At 38.7% G+C, this 18,836-nt stretch overlaps 1 protein-coding gene across 4 annotated transcripts in view; it reads left to right on the top strand.

The window, feature by feature from the left end:
* fkbp16 (FKBP prolyl isomerase 16) overlaps positions 1 to 18,836 on the top strand; it is a 37,645-nt gene that overhangs the window by 5,549 nt on the left and 13,260 nt on the right. The window lies entirely within an intron of this gene.

Here is an 18,836-nt window from a genome sequence, read left to right as displayed (position 1 = left end):
AAACACAAATATATCAAGTTAAAAATGGATGGGGCGTGTTTTTAATTGCCAAGCCTCACATTCTCTCACCGGTTGATGAAACAGTATAATGAAAAATTATTAACCTTCTTCTTCCAAAAGAAAACATATAAAGGAAAAGTTTTTTTTTTTTTTAAGTCCTTAATGGTAGTCAATAATCATAATACGAAAATCCTAGGTGCAGCCTTTAAGGTTTTAAACTGCACAGGAATTGCAGTTATCATTTTTGCAAAAACATATTTTTTTGGGGCTGCACGGTGGCGCAAGTGGTTAGCGCTCTCGCCTCACAGCGAGAAGGCCCCGGTTCGAATCCCGGCTGGGACCTTTCTGTGTGGAGTTTGCATGTTCTCCCCGTGCATGCGTGGGTTTTCACCGGGGACTCCGGCTTCCTCCCACCGTCCAAAAACATGCTTCATAGGTTCATTGGTGACTCTAAATTGCCCCTAGGTGTGGATGTGAGAGTGGATGTGTGTGTGATTGAGGCCCTGCAACAGACTGGCGACCTGTCCAGGGTGTACCCCGCCTTTGCCCTTCAGTAGTCGGGATAGGCTCCGGCACCCCCGCGACCCCGAAAGGGACAAAGCGGTCAAGAAGATGGATGGATGGATGGCATATTTTTTTGTTGCATTTATTTTGACTTATACTTACTCTATAACATATTTTTAACAATGAAAACTAACAGCAAACCTTACCAAAAACAATGGACACTCCCACTGTCCAAAAAGAACAATATTAGAACAATTTTAGCAATTTTTTTAGCAATTTTAGAACAATATTGCTTCTGGGGATTTTCAACAGATGCTTAAAACCTAAACTAAGAAAATTTTGCAAATTAAAAATAGACTAATACGTCCTCCCAAAGCTTTTTTGGCCATATAGAGATTTTTTTTCCCTCCTACAAAATGTTTTGATTCAGTTATAAACAGATTGTTGCATTGGATTCTGGGTAACAGTTGTTAGTGTAAGGACCTTTTACATAGTAGCTATTCTTTTGATCTGGTAGGTGTGTTTGTGTGCCACTTTTATTTTGAAGGATTAAAAGATAAGTGCCTCTTTTCTTCTTAATTCGTTGATTGACATTTTTTTATTGTTTCCTAATAAACCAGTGGAGGTGGAGAGAAAAAAAAACAGCCACTTGTCTGCACTCATAGACTAAACACATGAGGGAAATTCCTCATTGATGTTTAAGGTATATAGAACATTGTATCAGCATTGTGTTATAGTGATTGCGCTCTGGGCCACTCCGTGTTGCTCCTTGGCCACATGTGGCCTGCAGCTTTTACTTTGATAGCCCTGCATTAAAGCAACCTGAAGCCAGGTGTTTACTGTCAGTGGAAAGTAGGTTTCCAACATGGCAAAATATTACAATAAAAACCAGACAAAAGCAAAACGCATCTGCGTCTTGCCAGATATGTAATACTGAATTACCACTTACAGACAAGCAGCATAAAATCCCATCTGTGTACCCGGAATATTATCAACTAGCAGTAAAAGCCTGAAAAAGCAGCAGCATGCAATCTTATATTTATGACCCACCTCCATTTTAATGGCTTAGACTGCAATACAGGGCACTGATAACACAAAATGCAACATTAAGTGGTGACAACATGATTTTTTTCCAGTTTGCAAACTGGTTTTTCCCATTTTGAGTGCTGTGTACGAGGTCCAGTTTGTTATGTGGAACTCTTAAATGCGAAGGGTTGAGGAGGAAGAGTCTCTGAGGTGTCGTGTGTGGAGAAAGAGGCAACAGGAGGTGGCTTAATAATTGTTTTGATGCAGCTGATTAGAGTCGTATGCTGTGCAGACCATCTTATTTGAACCACCAGGCCGGGAATCAAAGCTCCACGCTAGCTCTTCAAACATGATTCACTGATTAATAGTTGTTCCTCTGAATCTGATCATTTTTAGTCTCTGAAGTACTGTTTCTGTTTTGTCAAAAATTAACTTGGTTTTAAAAAAACTGGTTTGTTCCAAGCAGATTAATGCTTGTACTGTATGCAGCTTTACATTTTTGGTGTTTATTTTTAACATGTTTATGTAGCATTCTCGAAATGATGGGGGAAATATACCAACATTTAAGAATAAAACTAGATTTCTTAGTATTTATTTGTTCAAATCAGGAAGAATTAGGAGCAGATGAAAAAAATGCAGTTTGAAAAAGCTCTTTTGTGATGTAGCAAGTGAAATGAAAAGTTTCCCAGCTTTGCTCCAATCAGATGTAGACAAATAGATCCACTAATGTCTTCATTTTATGTACGGCTGGATAGCTCCAACATGACCCGCCTTTTTTATTATTGCACTGCTAATGTTAGCTTGGAGTTGTGAGGGGCTATAAGCTAGCGGGAAGGGTTGATGGGATATCAGCTGAGGCTTACTTACAGTCCCACCCACAACTCTGAGGCTAATTTCTGATGAACACCTGCTGCTCTGCAAAAACTATGTCCTAGAAAATGTTTGATGTTTGATTGGTGACACATGGATGGCAGCTTCCAAAATTTTCAAAGCACGTTGCAAAAAAATGCAAATCAACCAAAACCCTAAGGGTTTCAAAAGAAAAAAAAAAGCTGGTTCATCCATACTGTCATGGAGCAGAGAAGTGCAGCATTTCTGTTTCCTGCTGAGTGACACTAACCCAGAGGCATAAACTTGATACCTCCAGTGACCAAGTCATTATTATCTTACAGTTTCTTAGGATCTCCTTCCTGGAGACTGCTTCCTTTAGCTGTATACAACTCTAGTGTCACTATTGTTGAAAAAAAGTGATTTTTTTTAACAGTCACCTTCAGCAAGTTGTAGCTTACATTAGCTTTAGGTAAAAATTTGCAGAATTTGTGTTGTCTAGTTGTCACACAACTGAAACACGACACTGTCTGGAAAGGTGTTTGAGTTTTTAGGGTGTGTTTGAATATGATCCACGTGAAGGTAGAGCTCATTTCACCACTGGGAGAAATTAGAGTCTAATCTCCAGATATAAACGCCATCAATCAGGTTGTCAAACTGGTTTTGAATTAATCTGTTATGAACAGATTAGATGTTGTACGAGAATTTTTTTTTTTTTTTTGCTTTGATTTTTTGTGTTTTTAACATGTTCTTGTGGCATTTTTCTCATGATGGAGGACATATATGTAGGAATTTAAGTTTAAATTTTGATTTCTTAGTATTTGTTTGTACAAATTGTTTTGAATCAGGAGCAGACAAAAAAAAGCAGTTGTTGGTAAGACATAGAATCTACAACGGCAAGATCCCCCCCTCCACTCATAGATGATTAAATCCATGAACGTTACAAAACTTTTAATGTTCGACTGGGGTGTAGGGGGCTGTAAGATAGCGGAAAAGAGGGTAAACTAAGGGATGATCGGAAGTGGAGGTTCCCACAGTTCTCTTGAACTACTGCCACTCAGCAGAAACTATGTGAATAAACATGCATATTTCATGCATTCTCACAGTCCAACAAATGCAACTTAGATTTACATCAGTTAAAATACATTGTCTAAAGTATTTCTAAATAATGTCAATAATCTGATGTTATTGAAGATGCACAGTCCCTGTTTCCCCCCGTACTTCCTGCTTCTGTAATCCCATTAAATTGGTAAATTCACCATGTTTCCCCTAAATATTGACAAAAGAAGCTGTTAGCCACATGTTCCATTCTTCCTGTTTCTCTGTAAGGCTCACTAGTTAAAATAAATCAACAGTGAACAGAAACATAAGAAATCCAGAGAAAACTCCTTCAGACATCCTTTTTCTTTTAATCTTGGTAATGGTTCATAAGTCTAGCCGTAAAGCCATCATAAGCATTTAGGTCAACATCTCACACAGTTTGCAGAAGGGAACTGGATTTGTTTAGCTCATACAACAAAATCTTGCAGTGTTTTTTTTTCTTGGTGATCCTATCTGTAAAAATACACCTTACAAAAGGAGTTGTTAGCTATTTTTTGCAAAATACTAGAAATCTAACGGCTGGTTGCTTCTTAAGAAGGACTTCACGCTGTGAAGTGGAGGAGTAGAATTACCCCGTGACCCTGAAAGAGGAACTGCAGGAACCTTGATTACAACACACTTACGTTTACATTTAGACAAGCAAGTGAAGCTTTCATTCTATGGAAAAATTGCTGTTGAAAGCTTTCTGTTGATTGATGGTAATTGTGTAATCCCTCAGGAGTGGCTGGTGATGAGCACAACTGTTGCTTTGATGCTTACAGATGTCACAAAGGTGAATGTAGAGGCGATTAATTTAGCATCCTTACGACAGCGACACATATAGAAGAGCAAACCTCACTTTAGCATGGTTTTAAAGTAATCATTACAGTAGAAAGTATGTTTTCATGTACTGCACAGCTACCACCAGAAAGTCTACCATCATGAGTGAAGGAGCCATCCAGTCTGTACCACATTTACCAGATTTAAGCGTTTATACGAGTCTGGGAACAGAGGTCTTGGACTATGTTTGACATACTATATCAAACATACGCTGAAGATAACAACCCTGCAAAAACATCTTCCTGCGACTGAGCTCTTTGTTGACACACTTGCAGATGTTGGCGAGTGTGGAAACCCTCGGCCAGCTGAGGCACACCCATATCCAGCAGGGAGAGCAGCTGAAAAACGATGTTTCTCAGAGCCAGAGGCACGCACACCGGTGCATTCACAGAGCAACAACGGGGCTCTTTGGGATTTTCCAACAGAACGGTGCCATGTCTGCTCAAGAGCAACAACTTTTCACTTAATAAAAGCATGCACTTTGGTTGCAAAAAAAGATAATAATGTTCTAATTAATAAACAAGGAAAACTGTCAAGCAGGTACAGGTAACCTAAAACAATTTAGCACATTCAGTAAGCCGTTGCATAAATTTAGAACCTATTGCAAAAATCAATGTAATGAACATTCTGAAATCAGACTCACAGAGGTAAAAAAAACATATATTATCCATAAAATCAATTGCAACAGTAAATAAAAAGATTCCAACTCTTCAGGCATTTTCAGAACAAGTAGTTTAAACCGATTTGGGTTGGATTGCTTTCACACTGCACTCTTGAGAGTGGACAGTAGCTGATCAAGCTATCACATCATGCAGTGATAACAGCTGCTCGTTTGGCAACAGTATTATCCCTAACAAGTACAAGTAGTGCAGTGGTAGGGCGGTCGACTACAGGTTGGAAGATTGTGGGTTCGATTCCCCCCTTGCCCACCCATTTGTCGAAGTGTCCTTGGGAAAGACTGAACCCCACATTGCTTCTAGTGGAAGGTTAGCGCCAGTATTTGGCAGCAGAACCGCCACCAGTGTATGAATGGATCTGTGGCTGCAAAGGTTGAAAAGCTATCTAAGGGTGTATTCAGACTAGAAAAGTCTTCTGGTCTGGACCGAGTCCGTTAAATTTGGTTTGCATCAAACCTTGCATTTGGTCTATATTCAGATGGGCTTCTGGTCCAGTACCAGGGTCCACTTGGCTGTATTCAGACTGAACATTTATTCCGGATTATCCGGGGAAACTAACTCTGGTTCACTTTAAGCGTACCAAATGTGTCCAGTCTGAATACACCCCCAAGACTCTCACCCGGAGAATCAAAGATCCCTTTTTGGTCCATAGTACAGTTTGTGTGATTTTTTTTATTTTTTTTATTTATTTTTTTTTTATCTGCCTAAAACAATCCAGAGCGACAAACTCTGATCTGCACCCTAGAGCTCTTGTGTCGATGCGCTCTTACTTCATCTTCACTGCTACTTTTTACAGGATTCAAAAGTTGCATTAACAAAACCTGTTCCGGCACTTTCACTGTGCAGAGGTGTTGTGTTTGTTGGTACTGAAGGGGAGTTTTAGCTGCAGAGGAACTCACAGGTCTACATTTTGAGCTGTTATTAAAAGTCTTTTAATTATAATTATGCCATTTTTAGCCAAAATATATTTTTTTAAAAGTTGTTTCTTAGGACATATTTTCTGCAGAGCAGCAGGAGCTTATCAGAAGCTAAACTTCATTTATAAAAAAAAAAAAAAAAAAAACTCCCATCATCCCTTTGTTTGCATTCTTTTCCACTAGCTTACAACCCCAAGCTAACATTAGCATTGCAACAAAAAAGGCGATAAGAGTTGATCCATCGGAATGGAGCGGTTGGGTGTATTTATTATTTCATCACAAATATGCTTTTTTTTCAAACAGCGTTTTTTTTTCTGAAATGCAATTTTGTAATTTATTACATCTTACATAATGAGAAAAATAAAAACACCAAAAAACACAATTTCCATCTGAGTGGGTCTTTAAGGGGCGTGGCCTCTGTGGAAGAAGACCCCCAGGCAGATTGACCAGATCAAGCACTTCTCCCTGGAATAAGGAGATCTTTGTTCGATTATACTCCAGAAACCTCCCTTTAGAGAAATGTAGAGTTCACTTGAAGTGCTTTTTGTGTGATTAATACTTGCTGATGACTTGTGCTGAGTGCATTCTTTGTTCCTCTTCTTGTAAACCATTGTCTCTTCTTATCACCCCGTGTAACGTGACACAGCCAAGAACTGGCAGTTCTGCTTCTCATTACAGCAGGCACTTCCCAGTATACAGGTAGAGTGACTCACTGGCCACACAGCTGCGCTTGTCTGCGTCGATTTCCCCCACTTTGGTGCGCACTCGCTCTCCTCCCGTCTCCACCGCCGTGTCGACCGCTCAGAAAAGCCTCGCAGGTCCCCTGTGTGTGCCGAGAGCAGTGACTCACTCTGCAGAGGGTCAAATGAATTATGTGACCTTTGAGACGTATTCTGTTTACCGCCGAGGAGACATTCCTCAATGGAAAACACAATTATGAGTCGGAACAATTTCTCAGTGGCGGTGACGCCTCGCAGCGACAAATTACTTAAGCAAACAATCTGCTGTAAGTGACACCGGCATGAAAAACATGTTTCTGTTTTGGTCTTCTTTCGCCGGGGAGAGATTCCAGATGTTAGCAGCTCAAACCTGAGCCGTGTTCTCATGAAAACCTAAACAAGTTTGACTGTAACTTTTTCTGTGTGTGTTTCTCCTTCCCGGCAGAGGCACAGCAGGGCGACTAGAACGCCACACCCAGACCTCACACTACAGAAGCAGGTCGGCATGCACTGACAGCTGTAGCACGCTCCAGATAAGATCAGGCTCGACTCCCAATAAGCATGCACTTCTCTGTTTGCCTCTGCCACACAAGCTGTCCCGCTTTTGGCGTGTTCACGTTAAGCTATAAAAAACAAATGTAGAATTCAAATCTGGGCGGCGCACATTTGTGATTTACTCGTGAAACCTATAGGATCGGTCGTCTGGCGCCACCGCTCTGTTTTTACCTCTGATGCTACTGTTTTTCTGAGTGTGTGTCCTTCATCTAATCGCTCTGGGTGTTTACCATCTTCTCCTACCGCCCAGATTAGGCTTATCTATGAAATCAACAGCCTCGACTGTAACATGGAGCTCCCCCTTTTATCCTGTTTGTTTTGAGGGAAAATAGGTAGGAAGTGGATTCTCTGGGATAAATTCCTGAGCAGTTACAGAAACTTAAATGTAATTAAAATAAACTGGACAAAGTTTTATTTAGAAACCTGCTTTAGTCACATATTTCCTCATAAACTCGCTGATCAGTGACAATGTAGGATTACTTCACCTCACCAGACCTTATCAGGCTCAACTTCATCATATTGAGCAAGAATTCTCTTGCATGGAGAAACTTTAGTGTGAAAACCGTTTACTTTTGTTCAACAGTAAAATTAAATGGAAATTATTTCGTTTTTGCTGAATTCTGAGCGTTTGTTTAGTTCTATAGAGTTAAACAGCTCCCACTGACGCAGTCACTCTTTAAGCGCACACTTCAGAGAGTACTGACCCTGAATTTGGACACACACTGAGTGTGTTTGATGCAACTGCAGCCAGAAAGACCTTGAAGATTGTAGGACTCCATAGATCTACACTGAATCGGTAAAGATAGAGATGTGTGATGCTACATCAATGCAGAAAACATGTGACTGGAGGACGAGGGGGCTAAACTGTGGAGAATTACTTTTACAGCTGATTTAATAAAATACATGTCCTATAGTAAGATTACCATTGGTGTCCTAATCCAGAATAATGAAGAAATGAAGCCAGTTCAGACCATTTTAGACGAGTTTGGATAGAGTTCCAGGCAGAGGCAGCAGAAAAACTGAAGGCTTGTTTCCCACATTCATGTTGAACACGGGGAACATGCAGATAAAAATATCACTTAGTCACTCTGTCTCATTTTACCTTGTTCATCTTTTACACTCAGTAACCTTTTTACATTTCTTTGACTTACTTTGAAGAGTAAAAATCATATTTGGGATGTTTCCCACTGTAAGGCTCTTGAAGCCTCCTTTATTACTAAAAACACACAATCTAGACGATTAAAGTTAAATAATAAAAAGTAAAATATTGGTGAATGTTCTTGCATTCCTTTCAGTAAAACGGAACAAAAGTTTTCTTTATTTCAATCCCGTTTGCTCAATCCTTACAGTATGTCGCAACTGTTGTCTTTACCAAACTTTGTACACTTCAAACTTAATTTCACAAACTCAGGTTTCTGTGATGATTATGGAGTAGCTCTCCATTTTCATTCTTCACTCCACATATGTGTTATTTATTAATTTATTTACAACAAAATAGTTACAAAAAAGCAATAGGATATTCAAACTTTTTTGTGACGATGAAAAAGTGAACAAAAAGAAGAAAAACTTACTATTTCTGTCATGTCTGCCCATTTCACCCAATTAATAAAATTACTGATTAACTTTTTTTCCATCTTTGTCAAAACAATAAACAAAAAACAACAGATAGCAAACATCAACAAATGAATATTCCTTAGTCTAAGCACAAAATATAGTCATAAAATATGGACAGAACAAACAACAATTCTTACTATTTTTATATTTGGAATAATACATCTTTATTTATTTATTTTTTTTAAAGTTTACTGATTTAGCCTTCAACTTATGGGCTGAAAATGATTTAAAAGAGAAAGCAACTATATTTGGAGGACTCTTTTGCAAATCTAAAGATTAATTATCAGAAATTGTGTCATAATATGACATTTTTTTAAACATTTTCATATTTAAAGGGACGTCATCATCAAAATAAAAAAAATAAATAAAAAAAAAAAAAATTCAGGGCATTTCTGCTCTGGATAAGTGGAAATAGATAGATAGATGGATTTTCTACTACATTTATATTTATTAATTAACAATTGACCATAAATTAGTTTCTTTCTACAGCAAAAAGGAAAGATTTATTGTACTTACACTTAAAAATATGAATGCAGCACTGACTGTGATGAGCTGTGGACACACCTGTGCCAGGATCATGCTGTCTAATCAGTATCTTTATATGACACACCTGAGAGGTGAATGAACAATCTCAATTCATGTAAAAAACTTCAGAAACAAATGCGTGGAGTTTAGCCCTAGACAGATGGGAGCAAAAGCAAAACATTTTTGTTCACCTCTTCATGTCATACATCCAGGACTGCGCCTTATTTAGCACAAGGGTCTGCAACCTGCGGCTCCAGAGCCACTTGTGGCTCTCTGGCTAAAGGAAAAAAAAAAAGTTTTTTTTTAGGGCTGTCTGATCCATAGTCTGGTGCCGTATTGTACAAATACATTTTACCTGGTAAAAACTGCAATTAACCTTGATTTATCCCAACACAAAAGTGCGATTAATCAGATTTTTTTTATATTTGATTGACAGCAGGAATTAAAAATAAATATCCTAAATGTAGAGTTTTGAGTGTGATTTCATATTGTGATTATTCGCAGATAATATGTGGCAGGCAAATACTGAAATTATGAAAAAATGATAGCGATTAATCGTGATTAATTTTTTCCAGGCTTGCGATTAATTTGTTTTTTTTTTAAATGACTTCTGGCCCTATTTTTTTTTCAAGTAAAAGTTATTAAATTGTATTTATTTAAAAGCACATATTATCTTATGAGCTTATCCAGAGCTGCACTATCATGATCCGGTCTGGCACAATGCGTCTTTTGAAAGTCTTTTATTTTGAAAATAAATTATACGAGCTTCTCTTAAAGATAAAAAATAATTTCACATGTTGAAGAAATGCTAGAAAGCCACAAAATAAGCATAATTCATATATTTTTTTTAATTAAAAAATACATTGCAATGACTGTACAGCTGCGTTAAAATAAGACTTTGTGGCTCCTAAGTTTTGGCCAGTAGAAAACAAGCTCAAATGAATCTTTCACTGTTAAAGTTTGTAGACTCATGATTAGCATTACCTTAAATGGAAAGAAAAGCACTGACAATTTTTTTTTCTTGGAAATATATTCACGCATGAAGTAGACCAAATAGCTAATTTTTAAGAATAGGTTTTGTGTTGTTCAGTTTCTTCTCTAACTTCCAAACAATTTAAGTTGCCAATAAATTCTGTCCATTAGTAGTTAATTGAATTCAGCTTGTTAGTACTTACATTTTTAGCTGTTTCATCATCTTCGCTTTTTAGCTCACGTTTAAGTTAGTATTTCTTTTTTGTGAAGTTTAAATTATTTAAGTGATTGAGGTGTCGTCCACAAGTCTATTTCATCTTCATTTAGGTCCTCTGTCATCCCCATTCCTACCAAATTTGCTCAATATTGTCTTTCCTGCGATTTTAAATCTGCAGTTATGTTTTACAGGTTGGCTAGACTCCATATCAGATGTCTACCACAATTAAACCAGAAGCTCTTCCAAATCCTTTCAGAGAAGAGCTTTGGCTTGTTAGGGACCATGAAAAAATCTACACCCACCAAAGACTTTCTGACAGATTTTGGAAGTGTCTAAAGTTGACGATCTCACTTCCACATCCAGCACAGATGAAAAAGTGGAAGATTTTTGGGTCTCTAACAAGCTCTCTTTTCCAACTTCAGGGTTTGTTAGATTTAAACTCTAAAAGAAAATAAAAAGTTGGACTGTCATAATATTAGACGCCCACTTTTAAAAATATTTTTAAATGATCTCAGGCATTAGTTTTAGAGCTTCATGTGTCTCTGCTAATATCATGAATCAGTTGCTACTGATTATTCAATACATTTCTCCAGCTTGCATACAACTAAATAGAGAGCTTTGTGAAAGCAAGGATATTCATAGTTATTATAATTTGTAAATATAAATTGAAAGGGTGTGATGTCCCAAAAGGAAATTTGGCAAAGTAATTTAATGAGTTTAATAAAAGCTGACCACCTGCAGAAAAAGGGTTTGCTTGTTGTATATTTTTAATCTATTTATGCTTCTTTGTCTTTGAACAATCCCATTTCTGTGGTTAGTTCAGGGGTCTGCGACCTTCAACACCTAAAAAGCCGTTCGGGTCGATTTCTCACCAACAATAACCCAGTAGCAGCCACAAAGTCTCACTTCAGCCTTTAGAAAAAGAAGACATGATTTGTATTTATGTATAAACATAAGGAGAAAATAGCTTTTTGTTTTTGAAACATAAACTAGTTTAGAACTTTTGGCAGACATGATTTCCTTTCAAAATAAAAGACACCCTCTTCATGCAGCAAATGAAAAAAAGTTTATTTTACAATATTTGGTTTTCATTAGCTAGAAATTTCTAACATCAGAGCCAATCAAGAAACTTTTATTGAATTGTTTTAGCCACAAGGTGCACTTAAAACCCTTGAATTTGCGTAAAAACAGAAATTCTATCTTGTCAAAATCCGCCCTATAAGTAGAAATTCTGGATGTGCTTACTTTGTAACTCCGACTGATTTTCTGTAGCATAAATATTTGTCAAAATGTTTTAGTTTGTGATGTTTGCTTACTTTACTTTTAAAATTTAAAGTTATTTTTTAAAATGAAAACCTTTTCTTCAAGAGAGAAGAGAACCACAATGGATGTGACATCTGGCTCTGATCTGGAGCCTCAGATTAATCTGAATTAATCTGTTGTAAAATGCAAGATTCTAAACCTTCAATAGATACAATTTTACAAAAGAAAAAATAAAAGTAATTAGTAACGTCTTATGCTGATGCAGAAATGTGAATGTTTCCACATGACTTAATCAATTTGTGTGTCAAAACACAACAAAAACTGTGATTAAGAGCCCGGAAAAGTGTTACTAGATGCAGCACAATCATTGTCTTAAAGAAAAAGCAGAACTGGTAACTTTGAAGCATATACTGAATATTGCAAATTTGGTGATTTATGATTTTGTCTTGTTCATAAACTGCCCGGGAGCAGTTTAATTACTTCCTTTGGTTATCACCTGTACAAACAGTTCAGAAAGACCTTGGGGGAACTGCCCACTTGATAATCTCAGCTGCCTCCCCATCCAGAACACCAAACACTGTTTATATGGTGGAAAAACCCCTCAGTAAAAATTCACAGGGGTATTTTTTTGGGCTGTTAAACTTGAACTTGGAACCACAGAGACAAAATAAAAGGCTAGTTTAAAGCATTTATGTCTAAAGAGTTAGTTACCTCTTTAGCTTTTCTAGTAAGAAGATGCATGATCAACTGTTTAATTGAATTTTTGGACATTAAGGGAGCCACCATAAACAACTCCATAATAGGAGTCAAAGTTTATGATGTAATAAAACTGCAAAGAATTTTAAAAATATATTAAACATCTATTTTACAAACAAAACCAGAAATCTAAAACTAAACTGAATCTACATACCACTTAAACACTATGATCCTAAAGCATCCCATAAAAGAACCTGGCATGGATTTATGCATATATTTTTAAAAAATTGCAAATATTTTAAATGCATCAAACTTTAACAGTGCATCCATGCATGCACTCTTACCCATGTATCTGCAGTTGTTTCACAACTCCTTTAGTGTCTATTTATATGACAATGAAGGCAATACTGAAAGCCTCTGAGGAGCCACTGTCTGAAACCACGCTTTATTATCCCAGCCTGAAGAATTGTTATGTCTCCTCTTTCTTTGAAAGCTTGCGTTTTAAGCTGTAGAGTGACTGTTCGGAACGGCTGTAAACTGACCTTCAGATGTGGTCAGACAACATGGCCAAAACTTGTTTTTGAGGATCAGTCTTTACTCTGCAGGCCAAAAAACACAAACCCCTGCTTTATATTCAAGCTGCTTTCAATTTTTTCTTGTCCCCTGCTCAAATACAGACTTGGTTTCTGGTTCTGTTGAACTTCCAGGACCACTGAGTTTTGGAATCGGCTGCTTTGAAGCTTGTCACCATTTCCAGTGATGATTTAATTTCTTGCACAGCTCAACCTGTCAGCCAGAGAGAACTTTCCAACATAAGCTTCTGCAGACTGTCATGCTGATCGGGAACTTACTGCATTCATCTGAGCTCATTTGTAAGTGCAGCAGAATGGAAGCAGATGGCATTGTGGAAAAGGAAAGCTGTTTCGAACTGTGACGCACGGCGTGCCCTCCAGCGCACAATCGCACACATGAGCGCAGATAAGAGTGATGCAGGTTTGTGTAGGAAGGTTGACATGCTGGATGTATCACTTTTCTGGGAGACAAAGGGGGCAGTGCATGTGAGCAAACAAACTTGGTGCTGGTGGGGTGTCGTGGAGCTGCGGCTGTGGTGGGATGTGAGTGGACAAATGCAGCTCGGTAGCCTGAGGACAGGAGATCTGTGCATAACGACGAGTGACGTGCGCGTGTGTGTCCACGTGTGTGTAATGGTGCCGGCAGTGGGAAAAAGGAGCATGACTCATCACACGGAGACGTCAGCGCTCAGTTATCTGACGTCTACAGCATTGCGTCGCATACAAACTAATGCTCACACACATCCGTGCACACAAATGTTGCAAATCTCAAAGTTAATGACTGGCAAGATCTAAACCAGACGTGTAATATTTAAGCTTCAGGGAGTAATCAAGATTCATTAGAATTTTTTATGGAGTCATTATACTTGAAAGTATCTTCGATGCAGCAAACTTGGAAGTGAGCGTTGTCTTTATGGCTCTCAAAGCTCTTCTGATGGGATTGACCCATGCCAGTGCCACTGTCTCGGGTTCAGTAAAGTCACAGTCTGCCTTTTACAAATTGAAGATGTGCCAAAGAGGTCAAAGATCCAGCAAACATATGCTTCTTCCTCTGTAGCATTTTTCAAGTGAGTCAGGACTTAGTTGTGTGCTTGTTGGGTCACAAAGGTGGTCATCCAGATGTCAGAGAAACAATCATTTCAGTGCCTCTTCTGCCTGTGGTACAAATCTATGAATTCAAATGATGAGACCCGTTTTGATCAACTTTTGATCTGTTTTCAAAATGTCCCCAGTGGTCTTTTTATTATTCAATTTTATTTGCATAGCTCACACAGTCTCAAGTAATTTTCAAAAAACAGAAACCCTCTCATAAAATATAAACAATAGCTGATGCTAAAGTAAGCTAAACTAAACAGAATAAACTAAACTGGGCATCTCTACCCTTAGACCTTCTTTGTAAGGAAAAAATTTAAAAAAAAAACTGATTTTGGGGAAAAAAGATGAAACTTCAAGGATGTCCACAAGAAGGAGGGATCCTCTCCCAGGACGAACAGGCGACGTACCAGGATTGTTGAAGAAGAATTAGCTTATCTAACTCTACAACTAATTTTTTGAAAAATGTAGCAGATAGGCTACATCCAGAGACATTTGGGGGGGCGAAATGAGCCAGAGGCGAGTTCCACGGCCAAGGACAGGAACACAGACGATCCTTTATCCAGATGGTACTGGGGGGACAGGTGGAGGTGCACGGCCAAGCCAAAGGCGAGGTCCACAGCCAAGGACAGGAGCACAAACAATCCTTTAATTCAGATGGAACTGGTGGACATCTGGGGCGCGAGATGAGCCAGAGGCGAGGTCCACAGCCAAGGACAGGAGTACAGACAATTCTTCTATACAAATGGAACTGGGGGATATCTGGAGCGTGAGATGAGCCAGAGGCGAGGTCCACAGCCAAGGACAGGAGCACAAACAATCCTTTAATTCAGATGGAACTGGTGGACATCTGGAGCGTGAGATGAGCCAGAGGCGAGGTCCACAGCCAAGGACAGGAGTACAGACAAATCCTTCATCCAAGATGGAACTTGGGACAGCTGGGGGTGCAAGATGAGCCAGAGGCGAGGGCCACTACCAAGGACAGGAGCGCAGACAAGCCACCTTTGGCCAAAATCAAAAAAACCTTCATCATTTTCAAGGACATAGTTTCTGCAGAGCAGCAAGTGTTCATTTAAAATTCACCTCTTAACTGTGGATGGGACTGTTGGCATGAAGAAAGCCTTCCCCATCTTCCCATCATCCATCACCCACAAGCTACAGCCCCTCACACCCCCAACAACACTAAAACAAAAATGGCGACCAATATTGGCACTATCCAGCCGTGTAGTTTTGAGCAGATGCCAACTCGGATGCCAAGTCAGCCTGCCCCAGGGCAGCTGTGGCTACAGTAGTAGCTTGCCATCACCAAGTATGAATGATGTGTGAAAAATGTCACAAGAACCATTCTAAAACACAATTTTCATTTGAGTAAGTTTTTAATTATTTGAAAAGTTATTAATATAAAGCTTTTGCAGTACAGGTGCCCACAAGCTGCAACCTGTGTTTCCACGTTTCATCTCATAAACATAAAAGGTCCACAAGCACGATAACAGCTGTCCTGTTATTCTGCGATTAATTTGCAAAGTGATAACCCAGAGATGGTGACATTTTCTCTGCGGGGTTATCGGGTTTTAACACGTGGATGTGTGACAGCTCAGGCTCAGGAGGGAAATTATTTTCTGATTAACATCTTATTTATGACATTTATTCCTTTAACAAAATGTCACTGGTGCAAACATTGATATTCACTAGCATGAAGCAAACATGTGCCTCTGAAAGTAAAAGCACCTTTTGTTTCGTGTCTGCAGTGAACTGAGCAGGCTTCCATGTGGGGATTAATAATGTTGAAGCTGCAGGAGTGTCGTCTTTCAAGGAGCAGGGATGTTGGCTCCTCTGCTCAGAGAGTAACTTAGAGAGCTTTGAAGTTTAAAGTGGATTTCAAAATGGACGGAGAGCTTGATTATATAATCAGCAGACACAGCGTCTGTGTGAAGTTAGAACCAGGCAGCTTCATATGAAACTGTCAGGCAATCCAGTCAAACTAAAACTCAGTTCCCAGATAAAACGTCCAGTTAATCAGATCACACAAACTTTAGAAGTCTGAATTATTAATTGATTGAGATAGGTTAAAATCTCTGACAGTCTTCATTCTGTTTTGTCAGGGTCCCAGTATTTCTGTAAAACAGACTTCTCTCAACGTACAGTAAACATTTAAGGCAAAACATAAGAAATTAATATGTTGATTAAGAACTTGAAACTTTGGATTCTGAACAAATAAAATGAACAAAATCCAATTGTGATGCTTGTCATTGGGAGATTTTTGTTCCACATTTATAGTCAGCCAATCAAATCATGGCTCTGAAGTCACATCAGTGTCATGATATGATTGGTTGGTTATAAATGTGATTTTAGATTGACTAGATATTCTAGTAAAAAAAAAAAAAAAAAAAAAAACTTTTTTTTCCATTTTATTTATTTGTTTATTTATTATTATTATTTTTTAATTTCTGGCCCATAGAAAATCTATGGTTAAAAAAATCAGAAAGAAAATTAAATGGTTTCAAAAATTCAGAATGGAAATTCAATGGTTTAAAAAGCATAATAATGAATATTCAATGGTTAAACATTCAAAAATGAACATTCAATGGATTAAAATATTCACAGTAAAAATTCAATAGTTTAAAAAATTCAGAATGAAAATTCAATGGTTTAAAAAATTCAGAATGAAAATTCAGTGGTTTTAAAAATAATAATGAATATTCAATGGTTGAAACATTCAGAAATGAAAATTCAATGATTTAAAATATTCAGAGTAAAAATTCAATGGTTCAAAAAGTTCAGAATGAAAATTTAATATTTAAAAAAATCTGAATTAAAATTCAAGGGTTTGAAAAATTCAGAATGAAAATTCAAAGGTTTAAAAAAATCAGAATTGTATGGAAGAGTAAAATGTCCACACTCCAGCTGGAATTCAAACCAGAGCCTTCTCGCTGCGAGGCGAGGATGCTAACCTTTGCCCCACCTTGAATCTTGCAGCATACAATCCTCCATCTGCAAATAACTGCTGTCCACAGTGTGCGTCCTCAACTTTATGGAGTAATGTGGACTCAACCCACAACAAACAGAACTATAGCTGATGTCTTAACAAACAAAAATTTGATGTAAAAATCAATACAGGGCATCTGTGGCTGAGCTGGTGTGTATCAAACTGTCCTAAGCAAAATTTGCTCTGGATTATGTGATGAATTTAGTGGTGGTTGACAACTTTAATGAAGATAGCTGATGCCCTGAGTCTAATTTCATTGACTCACTTTAGTAGGAAATAATAAAAAAAGACAGAGGAAAGAGAACCAGCTGAAAAGCCCTTCCCTGTTAGGTCACTTTCTTGATCTGCAACTCAAAAGAGTCTGATTTGTAGCAAATTAACGAGTAGCAGGCTAGTAAAAACAGCTGTGACGTCTCAGGATTATAGCTAAGCCTCTTTGCAAGGCTGCATTGATGCTGTGTGTCCATCCAAGAGTCAAAACTGTCACTTGACTGAACGACAGCAGCGGTGGACCTCTCTATAACGCTGCTGAAAAAAGAAAAACCCCTCCCAAATCCTCTGGGATTTTTGTCTTCTCATCCAACGTGCATGCTGCATTTATTACGGTATATTATGCACCGTCTGTGGCTGTAACCATAGAAACCAGGATGAGGCACACGGCTGGCCTTTCCATCAGTTATGTCCGTGACGTCAAAGTGACCCGTGTTTATCTGCCAAGGGAGATTTTCCTTTTATTCAGATCTGTTAGAGGTCTGGGTAACAGATAACAGGGTCGGTCAAAGACACACCTTTATAAGAAGGATTTGATCATTTGAGAGTCATACAAAACTAATTTAGAAGGAATGCAAACTCATCCCATTGCACAGCAAAAGTCTCATTCTTATTATACCTTTAACATGAATTAACCATTTAATATGAAGAGTAAAAACATTGCTTAATTAGAGTACACAACATGTTAGGCAGTTTCAGATGGGGTCATGTATGTGAGTGCAGGGGCGCCGCTAGGGATTTTGGGCCCCATAAAATGTATTTTTATAGGGCCCCTAACACAGTGGCAAATTTGCATTAGGGGCCTTTGTGCCCCCCTCAGTCTGGGCCCCTAGAATCAGCCACCTTTACCCCCCCTTTTCGGCGCCCCAGCGTGTGAGTGTAAATGGGAGTGATTGTGACCAACATATTCTCACTCCCAACTTGTCACATATTGACGTCTGGTTAAGGACCCCTCTGCGCCAGTATCCTAACCCAGTACCCTAACCCAGTGCTAGTACCCCAACCCTATTGGTTTGTGCCCCCGGGCCCGGTTTGAGTCTGGTGCCATGTCTGGTACAGCATCTGGTAGTGTGTTCAGTGCCAGGTTAGGGTAGCAGTACGGGGTCCGATTACCAGTACTAGATGTGTCCTGAGGACCAGTCCGCGTCTTGTACCGCATCCGATATCGCATCTGGTAACGCATCTGGTAACGCATCTGGTAACGCATCTGGTAAGGCATCAGGTAACGCATCCAGTAATGCATCTGGTAACGCATCCAGTAATGCATCTGGTAATGCATCCAGTAATGCATCTGGTAACGCATCCAGTAATGCATCTGGTAATGCATCCAGTAATGCATCTGGTAACGCATCCAGTAAGGCATCTGGTAACGCATCCAGTAATGTATCTGGTAATGCATCCAGTAATGCATCTGGTAACGCATCCGGTACCACATTCGGTACTGCATCCCAAAGGTTGCTGACCCTTGATTTTATGAACTACC

The sequence above is a fragment of the Oryzias melastigma genome, linkage group LG6 (genome assembly GCF_002922805.2).
Source record: "Oryzias melastigma strain HK-1 linkage group LG6, ASM292280v2, whole genome shotgun sequence".
NCBI classification, from domain to species: domain Eukaryota; kingdom Metazoa; phylum Chordata; class Actinopteri; order Beloniformes; family Adrianichthyidae; genus Oryzias; species Oryzias melastigma.
Note: the sequence above shows the minus strand (reverse complement) of the source record. Positions and strands in the feature narration are given on the sequence as shown.